The 13,134-nt window shown below is 35.1% G+C and overlaps 1 non-coding gene across 1 annotated transcript in view; it reads right to left on the bottom strand.

Moving 5' to 3' along the window:
* The window catches only part of LOC18429995 (uncharacterized), a 115,131-nt gene that overhangs the window by 79,686 nt on the left and 22,311 nt on the right, over positions 1–13,134 (bottom strand). Inside the window, exons 10-14 of the transcript XR_016058575.1 lie at positions 12,046–12,151; positions 11,788–11,888; positions 9,517–9,615; positions 9,295–9,431; positions 9,056–9,124 (exon numbers count right to left, since the gene is read on the bottom strand). This is a non-coding gene — a transcript (uncharacterized LOC18429995). The remainder of the gene's footprint in view (positions 1–9,055; positions 9,125–9,294; positions 9,432–9,516; positions 9,616–11,787; positions 11,889–12,045; positions 12,152–13,134) is intronic.

Below are 13,134 nucleotides of genomic sequence, written 5' to 3'. Positions count from 1 at the left end.
TTTTTAAGACCAAATGGCATTACATTCCATTCCATTCATATTGTCCGAATGGAACATTAAAAGCAGTTTTATATTTGTCTTCTTCTTTTATCTGAATCTGCCATAATCCGGATTTAAAATCAAATTTTGAGAAGATAACGGCATGTGCTAATCGATCCAATAAATCTTTTTTATTGGGAATAGGATATCGAATCCTAAGACTTTATTTAGAGGTTTATAGTTGATGACTAATCGTCGAACTCCTCGTTCTTGCTCAGCATTTTTATTGACATAAAACACAAAGCAACTCCATGGGGATAAGCTTGGACGAATAAGCTTCTTTTGGAGGAGATCTTTGATTTCCGTATGACAAGTTTGGAGTAATTCCGTATTCATCTGAATAGAACAAGCTTTTGTTGGAATTTTTGTTTCATTAAAATCGGGTTCATATGGTAATACAACAATATGTTGTTTTCTGTTCCAGAAAGCAGTTGGTAATTCATGACATATTTCTTGTTCAATAATACTTTTTAGTTGTTGTATTTTTTGTATCATATCTTTCGTTTGGAGTTTTTCAGTAACAACCTTATGATTGATTTCAAGTTGTAATGATCCTAGAAAATCCTCTTTTTGTTTGATATGATTTTTAACCAAACTGTTCACAGAATTCCCCTAATTCTTTTTTACCACTTATATTTTGTTTATCGATTTGTTTCTTTAATTTCATATCTGTGCATAAGGCTAATCCTTCCGCCCAAATTTCGGCTGATAATTCTCCTAAGGTGTATTGGGAGTAGGTGATTGTACCTCCATGCTTATTTTTCAAGCGTTCTTTTACCTTTTCAACAAATAGATAAGGTAAACTGGCTACGAATTTTTCTTTCCAATGATCTAAATGACTATCTTCTCGTATAAGTAAACGAGAGAAGAAAACGTCTTTATACCATTTATAATGGGATAATCTAGGACATCTAAGGTTTGATAAAAGATCAGCGGATCTTGCTGCTAAGATAGCAGTATTGCCTATAAAATGTAGGGCGATGGTATATATTAAAGTATTAACAACATCACTTTCAGTGTATAACACTGCTTGGTTGTGTTCATTCTTTGCTGTCCAATTTCGGGTATTTGTCAAAATCTGTTGTTTTGTTTGATCATTGAGGTGGAAATCCCACCATCCTCTAAGCCAACCAGTAAATCCAAATACAATGGCTTTTGCTATTTCCTGGTCATGGCTTCCAGCCATCTTACATGCTGATGCGTACATTGTCATATGTCGCATAGTATCTAGTATTTGGTGATCTGAAATTCCATCAATACTCCAATTGCTGATGGTCCTACCAGTATAAGTCGATGTATGGCTAACTAGATCTTTTTCTAATTGTATATTAACAGGAGTTGGTCTCTTATAATATGGTTTAGCATTTATTGGCTGCCAATTTTTACTATAATTGATTTGATAAATATTGTCTGAAGAAATACTATGTTCTGTGAAGCCTTGTGCATATTCGATAGAGTATTTTAATTTGAGGTTCAGGGTCTTCTTCTTGAAGAGCCATATTATCATGGACGGGAATTTTAGCTTTTCCTCGGTCTTCTGAAGTGACTCTAGCGCTTGTCTCCATAAGTGTTCTCTTGGGTTCTTTGAGTTCTAATTTGGATATTAACTGATCCATGAGAGTTTTATCATCATCTCCTATAAAGAATTTGTCTTTATTTATTTTAGGAGGAGGTTTAAAGAGAATTTTCTTTGGTTCATTTTGTCGTGTGGGAGTTAACAAATTCTCGATTCTAACCGTTTGTTTTCCAAGAGTTTGAAGATAAAAGTTTGTATAATTGTTTTGTTCAATTATATGGGGAAGTAATTCAATACGGGACATATTTGCATTATTTAATTTATAAGGAGTAGCTACAGTTTCATAAATGACCATTTGGTTTTTAGAGGTTGATTCTTCATCTTCATTGTCAGTGTCTGTGGGAGTTTTTGAAGGTGCTCCCTTGATTTTGAGGCTTTTCTCAGGAGGATGGATTGAAGTAATCGGTTTTCCCTCTGTTGTATTAAATACAGTATATTGAGATTCAAGTGTTTGAAGATGAAATTCTAGTATAGGAATAGAGTATTGGTGTAAAATGTCTTTTAACCATGTGAAAAAACAAGTACTTTTGTTTCCTTGTTTGCAGAATTTGTTATATTTTTTATGAAATAAAGATATTAATTTGGGTTCAAAATAGTCGAGATACCATTCTCTTATATCTGTGTTTTCAACAGATAAATAGTCATTTTCGATATATTGATTATCGAATTATTCTTCAAGTTGTATGACTTGAAGGAAGTCAAATTCGTCAGGTTCTTGTTGAGCCTATTTATATTGTGGAATAGTAATATTATCTGGTGTTTTTCTTAATCCATCAATTTGTAGTCTCCGAGGAGTACTACTTGTGGATGAAGGAATCTTTAGATGTGGACTATGGGTGCATGTGGTAATAGATTGTCTTGGCGGTTCAATTTTAGGAAAAAATTGAGGAAAAGATATAGAATCTGTTGTGGCAGTAGGAATAGTAGTTCTATTATTAGTAAATTGGATCTCAATATTTCCATCTGTATGTTCTATAATTTTATCTGGAATATTTTGTATAGATGTTTGGGATGGTTGGTTTTCATTATGAATAGACCATGATTCTGGTAAGATAATATCTGACCAGGATATTGTTTTTGGTATAATGGTATTGGATTTTTCTATATTGGTTTGGAAAAATATAGTCTGTCCTCGAGTGTCTACATGAAGTACAAATGAAAATTACTCAATCAGGAATTGAAACAATTGTTCATGACACTCATATAAAATTCGATTTTCTTGATAAACCAAAAATCAAAGAGATCAATACAGTTAAAAATCATATCAAACAAAAAGAGGATTTTCTAGGATCATTACAACTTGAAATCAAACATAAGGTTGTTATTGAAAACTCTAAACGAAAGATATGATACAAAAAATACAACTAAAAAGTATTATTGAACAAGAAATATGTCATGAATTACCAACTGCTTTCTGGAACAGAAAACAGCATATTGTTGTATTACCATATGAACCCGATTTTAATGAAACAAAAATTCCAACAAAAGCTCGTCCTCTTCAGATGAATACGGAATTACTCCAAACTTGTCATACGGAAATCAAAAATCTCCTCCAAAAGAAGCTTATTCGTCCAAGCTTATCCCCATGGAGCTGCTCTGCGTTTTATGTCAATAAAAATATTGAGCAAGAACGAGGAGTTCCACGATTAGTCATCAACTATAAACCTCTAAATAAAGTCTTACAATGGATTCGATATCCTATTCCCAATAATAAAGATTTATTGGATCGATTAGTACATGCCGTTATCTTCTCAAAATTTGATTTAAAATCCGGATTCTGGCAGATTCAAATAAAAGAAGAAGACAAATATAAAACTGCTTTTAATGTTCCATTCAGACAATATGAATGGAATGTAATGTCATTTGGTCTTAAAAATGCTCCATCTGAATTTCAGAAAATTATGAATGATGTCTTCAATCCTTATTATAAATTTATGATTGTTTATATAGATGATGTACTGGTCTATTCTGATTATTTAGATCAACATTTCAAACATCTTCATACTTTTATCAATACTATCAAACATGCTGGTTTAGTTGTTTCTGCTAAAAAACTTCATTTATTCCAAACCAAAATCCAATTTTTAGAACATAATATTAACCAAGGTACAATTATCCCCATTGATAGATCAATTTTATTTACTAATAAATTCTCTGATAAAATTGTAGACAAAACCGAATTGCAACGATTTCTAGGATGTCTTAATTATATTAGTAATTTCTATCTAAATCTTGCCATAGAAGCCAAACATTTATATGATAGGTTAAAAAAGAATCATCCACCATGGACTGAGATCCATACTTTGGCTGTTCAACGACTTAAGCAAAAAGCCAAAGAATTACCTTGTTTAACACTTCCCAATCCTACTGCATTTAAAATCATTGAATGCGATGCCTCTGACTTAGGTCTCTGCGGCATACTAAAACAAAGGTATGATTCTACTGAGCAATTAATTCGCTTTACTTCTAAAGCATGGAATCCTGCACAAAAGAATTATTCTACTATCAAAAAAGAATTACTTGCCATTATACACTGTGTTACTAAGTTTCAAAGTGATATTTTGAACCAACATTTCTTGATACGTACTGATTGTAAAGCTGCTAAGGACATTCTGCAAAAGGATGTTCAAAATCTTGTTTCAAAACAAATATTTGCCCGTTGGCAAGCGATATTATCCGCTTTTGATTTTTCTATTGAACATCTTCCTGGCTCTACTAATTCGTTACCTGACTTTCTTACCCATGAATTTTTGCAGGGGGGGCCGTATATTACCACCACTACCTGAACCAGATAGTATTCCTTACGGTTTACAGTTATTTTTGCACAATACTCATACAAATATGAATACATCTCAAGGTAACATTCATGGCAAACAAAAAATGGACTTGGTACCCTGTCCCATATCTGGGCCTCTTATGCTCAGTTCTTCTTTACCAATAACACCCATGTCACCCATGCGATCGACAAATGTACCAGAATATTTCATCTAGACTCCTCCTCAAAGTCCAATACAAACCCCTAGTCCGGCATTTACTTCAGCAGCCTACCCAAATAGACAAACTTCCTCCGCTTCAAAGTCAGTTTATGTTGAAACCGCATTTCTGGCTGATATACCCATATGCGACAAGCATATAAACATTGACCCAAATAAATTAGCTCCCTTATATCTCACTAATCACTTGAACCCTACTAATGGAGCCAAGACTCGTGAATGGTATGAGGCTGTACTCATGGAAACTGGTTCCGTATCCATCGTACATTTCTATCAAGGTAATACTAAACTATATGCATATTCTAAATTACAAATTAAAAAATTATTATCTTATGAAGATTGGGGTAATAACCCTATGCAAGGCAAAAAGTTAGCCAATCCTGAATTCCAATACAAATATTATAAGTATGCTGAGTATATTGAGGCCTGGCATAATGTCTTTGTATATCAAAATCCAAATAATACTCATTCTTAGTATGTCCAGTTTAAATTCCCTATCTTGGAACGGTTCCCTAGCTGGTTCCGACATTGGTTCCTAATATGGGGATCACATACTCAAATATTACCAGATGAATTTCAAGCCTTTCAAGAAAAATTTGCCATTCATAATACGTGCACTCCCCAAGATAATTATCACCTATACTTTATGGCTATCTATCAAATCCCATGGATTCTAAAATGGGATTACTCCCTTTCTGAAAATAATACCAATAATTTTGAATATGTCCCTCGCCTTGGTAAAACCATCAAAATCAAATGGTGGGATGTTTACAGTACTAAACCCTCCTCTTTGACACTCAAACAAATACCTCCTCAATTTGACATAATTCAACCCCAAAAAAATAATACTGTCAGCCTTCCCACATTTTCTGCATATCTCAAAAAGATGAGACTATCCCATCCAAATGCTACTCTCGAAGAGCTAGAAGAGCATCTCTTGCAAATCTTTGCCACTTCAAATCCAGGACCAACTACATCCGAAGAAACAATCCAGTCAGGAAATCCAATGCTAGAAGATTTCAGCCAAGATCCAAATGCATGATCTGACAACCCGACAGATATGACATAAAGCAAATAAAGATTCTCCTTATCCTCTGACATGACCCATAATCAAAAAGATTCCCTGTTCTTCTTTTTTCCTTCATCCGGCGCCGCAGATGCCATCCTACAGTAAAAAGATTCCATGGATAGACATACGACAGTAAGAAGGTCACAATCACAGCCACGTGTCATCTTCTTATTCCTTTTACTCTCGCACAAACGAAGCCAACTCCTTTACTCCCGCACGTATGAAGCCAAAAAGATTTGCCACCGACGCACGGCCGCCCTCTTCTCCTACCACGTGTCCCCTATCGGTTACCCTCTTCATTACGGCATTTCTCTCCGCCACTCGTCCCATGTCAGTTATCTCCTCCCTCACTACAGCACCGCTCTTAGCCACGCATCCCACGTCAGCTATCTCCTCCCTCACAGCACTTCCTTTAGCCACATCCTTTCCTTCATCTCAAAGGCACGCCGCTTCTCTTTATGCCTATAAATACCTCTTCTCGCTTCATTGAAAAATAGACTTCGCAAGGACTACAAAGAAAGCATCTGAAGCAAGCTCAGCATATGGACTCATAGTTTCATACTTTCTCCCTTTCCTCTCTCTTCTACTTTGCTTTCTTCTATTTTCTGTAGACAATAGGTTTATTCCCTTTAGCCGTCTGTACATCAAGTCGGTAACTTCTTACTACTTTAAATGTGTGATTGTAATATTTCCTCTCTACCTTCTTACTATCCCTCCGAGTGGAAACACTTTGCCAGTTTATGTACATGTAAACAGTAAGTTATGTTGTTTCTTTCTTAATCTATGATGCAGTTGAAATTTGTATTTACTTTTAAAATTCGCAATCCTACTCATACTTCGTGGATTGTTCTTGATATATCTTGGATTTCTGCTTTAATTCTCATATGTGCTTTTCTGTATTATGTTACACTTTTCCAACAACTAATAGCTTATAACTGTTATCTTTGCTTATTTACGATAAAATCCGTAGGATAAGATAGGGTAGATCTTGTATATATATATATATATATATATATATATATATATATATATATATAAATGGGTTTTGTTAGGCTACACCACTTGGTGGTATAGACCCTTAAGGTGCTCTACATTTTTAGACACAAAAATACCTTGTAATACAAAATTTTTCAAGTAGGAGCATTTTTTGTCATTTAGAAGGTTAGAATGGATATTTTTATTAGAAAATAGTGGCATTCTATTGTTAGTTATAAATAATTAATGCATCTTGTGGGTGACGTCACACACCATATCGATAATATCATTGTCCACTATTGTTAATAAATATTTTTGTTTCTATTAGGAATTTCTAGTTTACCTTTGACTAATTACTTAAAATACCGCTAAATTAAAAGTTACTATACTATAAGATAAGGGTATCAAAATGTCTAAAACTGTTCAGGACTTTAAGGGTCTACACCACAAGTATATATATATATATATATATGGAAAAGTCTTTCCAACGCCTATAGGCAAAAATGAATAGTGATTTCGCCTGCCCTCATCACCGTACAAATTTCACTGCGAGGTCACGATTGTTCGGTAGGGTTTTATTTTTAATTTTTTTCTACGAGTCGGAATGACCTAAAATTTGGAGGGTATGTACATCGTACTGAGGCACATCTAATAAAAATATAAAACATATTATTCGTGAAAACTAAATTGACAAAAATACCCCTGAAACTTTTCTGGGGTATATTGGTCATTTTTTTCATATAAAATATTTTTTTTATAATTTTCAAAGATTTCCCTATTTTTGATGTATACACACTCCAAATTTCAAATCATTCAGATTTGTAGAAAAAAAATGAAAAATGCAACACCACAGGACAATCGTGACCGCGCGATGAACTTTGGACGGTGATGGGGGTAGGAGAAATCACTGTTCATTTTCGCCTACAGGCGTTGCGTAATGTTTTCCTAGCTCATATGAACATATGAGCCCAACGGCCCAGATTGAATCTTGGGCAATCGGACGATCACGGGTGTCCGGTAGTGCTTGAATTTTAGTTTTTTTTTTCTACAAATCCAAATCACTTGAAATTTTTGGTGTGTGTTCTTTTCATCAAGGTGCAACTAATAAAAATATAAAAAATATTATTCGCAAAAACAAATAACCAAACTACCCCCGCAAAATTTTCAGGGCTATTTTGGTCAATTTATTTCATGTAAAATATTTTTTTGATATTTTTCGAAGATTCATCTATTTTTTATGAACACAAGCCTAAAATTTCAAGTGATTTGGATTTGTAGAAAAAAAACTAAAATTCAAGCACTACCGAACAATTGTGATCGTCAGATCGGCCCAGAATCAATCTGGAACGTTGGGCTCATACGTTCATATGAGCTAGTGGGCTAATCCCATCTTTTTCCATATATGTATATATATATATATATATATATATATATATATATAAGATAATTCTGTCATGCTTAATTGCTTATTGAATAGTTTATAAAATAAAGAGTGATGATCCTATGAGACCCTCCCACACCCATGTATATAGGATCCGAAAGGATCACCCTGAAATTTGGCACACATCTCTAAAAAAGTTATCACATGAGTGTGTGATTTGACTTTTCTAGGGATATGTGTCAAATTTAATGATGATCCTTTGAGGTCCTACACACATGGGTGTGGGAGGGTCTCACAAGGTCATTTCTCTAAAATAAAATAGGCTAAAGATTATTTAAAAAAATAACTAACAATAATTGCCCACATAAATTATCAGATAGTATAACTCTCATCTAGTTTACTGTCCTCCATTTTCACCAGCTAGAACTTACAAACCAATCTCAAAAAGAAGAAAATGGCCTCTAGTGATGGTCAAAATCAACTGCAGCCTACATACGGGATCCATCTCATTTAAAAAGAGTGCCTGGATTTTCATTTGTCCTCCCTGAATGAATATATTAGAGGTTTGGTATAGGAAGGGCAAAGATGACAGAGAGAGTCCCAGTATGGTCCTTATCATCATATCACACAAACTTCCCTTAAGGCTATGGCAACCAAAGTCATAGAATATTCACGGTCAAAGTCTCCAACGCCCACACTAAAGTATTAATTCTATTATGACAAACAGATAAAATATCGAACAACTTGGTACTTGCTAATATGAGGATTAAGGATAGAAAGAAGGGTGTGATGGACAGTAGAAAACAGAAAGTTCAATACCAGAGGTAAACATGAAAAAAACTTGATTACCGAGAGGAGCAATTGTCGATTCAATTCTTAACATAGCTTATAGAAGCTAATTACTTTAAATTTCTCTCAAAGGAAACCAGTTCATGGTTAAGGAAATCAAGTAACATAACTACTAGGAAGATTCACACATTACACACATTATCCATTCAGAAATCCATACAAATGACTCTTACCTTTCCTCCACCTGCAAGGATTTCTAGCACAAGAGTTTCCCCACGAGCTTCACCATCTTCATCATGGACCTGGAAACAATTGCAGAAATAATAAAGAAAAGGCAGCTTAGGATCTCCTGTTGCAATATTATTATCACCATATGTAAGGAAATCAACCACCAATGATATCCCAGTTCACTCCAGCATTTTTTCAACAAGAAGTATGTCATTTTCGGTGTCATAGCCATATCAATTAGTACCTTTCCATATATAGATAGCTTTGTTTCTACCAGGGTACCATTGACAACAAGATCAGCTCCTTCAGTAGTGTTGGGGGCCCACTCAAGTCAGATATGCCATGCGAAGGTTCTCCAAGCATGTCCATGGGAGGAGGTGCCTACATGCCAAATTAGAAACGAAGCTCTGACTCTGGAAGCACTTGAATATGAGAGACTTGAGAAAGAGCTCAGATTAAATCTTACAGAAGTTCTGTACGTTTCTTGGACAAGGCCTCTAATCCAAAGAGCCTTCTCCTCATCATCTGTAAACTCTATAATCAGAGTACTTGATGACTCCAAAGCCTGGAAACACAAAAAAATGTTAACAAAATGGTAAATGAACAACAAAAGATCAAAATTGTTCACATCAACAACAATTTATTTGATCAAATGAATAGAAAAAAAAAATGATGAAAAGTATTTCACCTATATTGCAAATGTTCCACAAGTATCTCCAAATAATTTATATTCTATCCACAAAACACTCTCTTTGAGAAAATAAGTAGAACAAGATATGACTTCAAAGGGAAAATAAGCATGACGAACCAGAAAAACAGGAAACACAAATAAGTAGAAGTCAAAGACAAATCAAATTCACAAGCAATGGGTGAAGGAGAAAATAGCAATTTTCCAAAAACTACAATGCGCAGTGATGAAAAAATTGACACTTGAGGCAATGGGTGCTAACATAGTTGAAATCATTCAAGGATTGATCAACAAAGGAAAATTAACAAATATCATCACAAACAGCATTAAAAAAATTGTTTAATTTATGCAATTAACAGCCAAAAAGAATGAACTTCTTCACTATTATACAACAAAAGGTACATATAAGCCTAGAAAAAATTAGGCAGCGAATTGCCTAATTCTTTGAGAAAATATAAACTCCTTAAGCATAACTCATTTTTAACTTTCACACTGCCCTCTTCCAGCTAAACATTTTCACCGACCGTTCTTTGGTGCCAGCCCTATTAATTGGAGTTTGCATGGAAAGATTACAAAGAAAGAAGCAATATCAAGGTAGAATGGGAAAAAACAGGATCATATTATAACCATGCACCAAAAATTTAAAATAAAGCCTGCGGTTAGGCAGAATTCCCAAAGAAGTTTGAATATCCATGCAGGCTTGGTTTCAGATCCCTGCTCATCCCAATGAAGAAACGAATTTGCAAGAATGAGAAGAGTATAGGAAGAAAGTATACATTAACTGATCTTTTCTCAAAAGGAATTTGTGGTAGTAGAGTGCACTATCGATATCTTGGGTCGATAATCTAGAAAATGGAGAGATTAAGGAAGATGTTGCACATAGAATTACAGCAGAGTGGGGGAATGTGGTGCTGCACAACCGGAGTTTTATGTGATAACTGCATACCTGTGAAGCTGAAGGGCAAGTTCTATAGGACATATTTCAGACCAGATTTACTTTATGGGGTGCAATGTTGGGAGATCAAGAAACAACAACCCTATAGAATGAGTGTAGTTCAGATGAGGATGTTGAGATGGATAAGCAAAAAGACTAGGGATAGATTTCAAAATGAATACATTCAGGAGAATTTAAGTGTGATATCAATACGCGCTAAGATGAGAGTAAACTTAGGTGGGCTGGCCATTTGTGGAAAAAACTCAATAAAATACTTGTTAGGAGGTGCGAAATAGTTCAAGAAGAAGGATAAAAAAGGGCAAGGGGTAGACCCAAAAGGACATGGTTGGAAGTAGTGAAGAAAGATATAGAGACTTGGCCTCATTGAGGGTTTGGCCCTTAATAGAGCAGAATAGCGGACCAAGATTCGTGTAACCCACCCCAATTAGTTGGGAAAAGGCTTCGATGATTACGATGATGACTATGACTGTTTCATCACTAATGGGTTTACTGTTTGGTAAAATGTTCTTTAATGAAAGAATGGGCAGACTTGGCTTGGAATAGAAGGGATAAATTTCTATGGAAGATCTGCATATTGGTTATCCAGGGTATAGAAATAAAGAAACAACTGTTTTCTCCTAGGGTAACATAAGGACATGCAAAGTGAGACATTGCAATAGCCTGGTTTATGAGAGAAGGTGCTGCTACTCAACAGGAACCTAGCCCGGAAGAGTCTTGGCCATAGGTTCTGCAAGTGGAGTAAGAATTCGTATCAGCATTTTGAACAAGCTCTAACTGAAAAGGGAGAGGCCCAATGTCAAGAGATGTTGGTCAAGTCCCCTAGAGGAAGGACAATAATATTTAGAAACAATAAGGCACCTGCACGGAAATGAGAATGATAGTCAAAAAAGCAAATAGGTTATTAGTTGGTGTTTTCTGGGTAAATGGTTATAGGTTAGTGTAGCAAATTTGGATGTAGGATTTCCACCATCCATTAAATCATTTATTTACTTGTCCCTGCATGTAATACTTTTCAATTTTTCTCTACCACTAATAGCTTTGAAGAATAAAAAAGAGATTCACATTCAAGCAACATAACCTGGAGAAAACAATACCTTCTGCATATCCAGGCCCCTAAAACTCACAGCAACTGAAAATTGTGATCCTCCAACACTTGCAGGAGAAACCTCGAAAACTTGTCGACCAGCCATGCTGTTAGAAGAGAAATGTAATTCCAAATTGAGAAAGTCACTTTTGAGCAAAAAAGGAATTGGATAACTATCAAGACAGATAAAAGTGAAACCATTGGCCATAGGATCACAGTGACAGCAAGAAACCAAATTGAATTAAGGAAAAAAAGATCACATTCCTGCAACAGCGTTGGTAGGTCTGAGCTTTTTCAGACTCTAGAACATAAAGGTATAACCCAGCAAGCACAACAAAACAAGGCTGCCACTCAGGCATTGAATTCCCTATTCCCTTGAAAAGCACACAAAAAACTTTTAGTTTCAAAACAAGTCGGAGACTGTTAAAGATTAAATTATTTTGTGGTTATTAGTGCTCACTGCAGTGTGGTTATCTTTGTCATTTTTATAAACTTTAAGAAATTAGGTTTCATTAAATTACATACAACGACTTTTTTTGTAATATATATAAACACTATCCTATTATAAATAAAATACTAGATGCACAGAGGAGTATTCAAACCTAAGGGAATTAGATCTCCTCGATGCACCCTATTATGTCACAATCTCTCTCTCTCTCGTCTTACTTCTTCCTTATTCTCTTTTCTTCATCTTCTTGTGATTTGTTGATTGTCAACATGGTATCTGAGCAAATCTAAACTGATTTTCTCATCTTCCCCTCTCATTTTGTCTTCCCCTTTCCTTTCAAAAGGGGGGAAAAAAAGGATACCCTAAATGCATTGGAGTTGATTTCGTCAATGGGTACCTAGTTTCCTTTTTTGTGTGTGCAAGGCCAGAATGTTGGCCTGTGGGTGCTGTGAATGTTTGTGTTACTGAGGTTCCCTCTCTTGGATGTCGAAAGCCAAGAGGTATAGTTGCTGAAATGTCTCGACGTGAGTGGCTGAAGCTGTTGAAGGCATGTTGGGGTTCATCCGCGAGTTCTAGCAGAGAGATCTTTATTTATTGACACCAGAATAATAAGTATTCTCTCCATGAGTTACTGAAATGTTGTTTGTTCAGTCCTTTGCCACGCAACCTTTTTTTTTTTGTGATTCATTGAATAATAAGGTTCAAGTAGTGTTTTAGGGTTTAGGGCTTCTAATAGTGTGCTCGACCTGATATATCCTTGCACACCTTTTTTTTCCAGTGGTTGTCTTGCCCTTATGGCTGAAGAAATTAAGCATGGATTTTTTTTACTCATAAATGACAAGATAGGAATTCCAGCAACTAATATGAAATTAAATGAGCAGAATTACCTCCTAAGGGCCCAGTCTATAA

The sequence above is a fragment of the Amborella trichopoda genome, chromosome 6 (genome assembly GCF_054954075.1).
Source record: "Amborella trichopoda isolate Santa Cruz 75 chromosome 6, AtrichopodaSantaCruz75HAP2 v2.0, whole genome shotgun sequence".
NCBI classification, from domain to species: Eukaryota; Viridiplantae; Streptophyta; class Magnoliopsida; order Amborellales; family Amborellaceae; genus Amborella; species Amborella trichopoda.
This window is presented reverse-complemented; position numbering and strand designations above follow the sequence as displayed.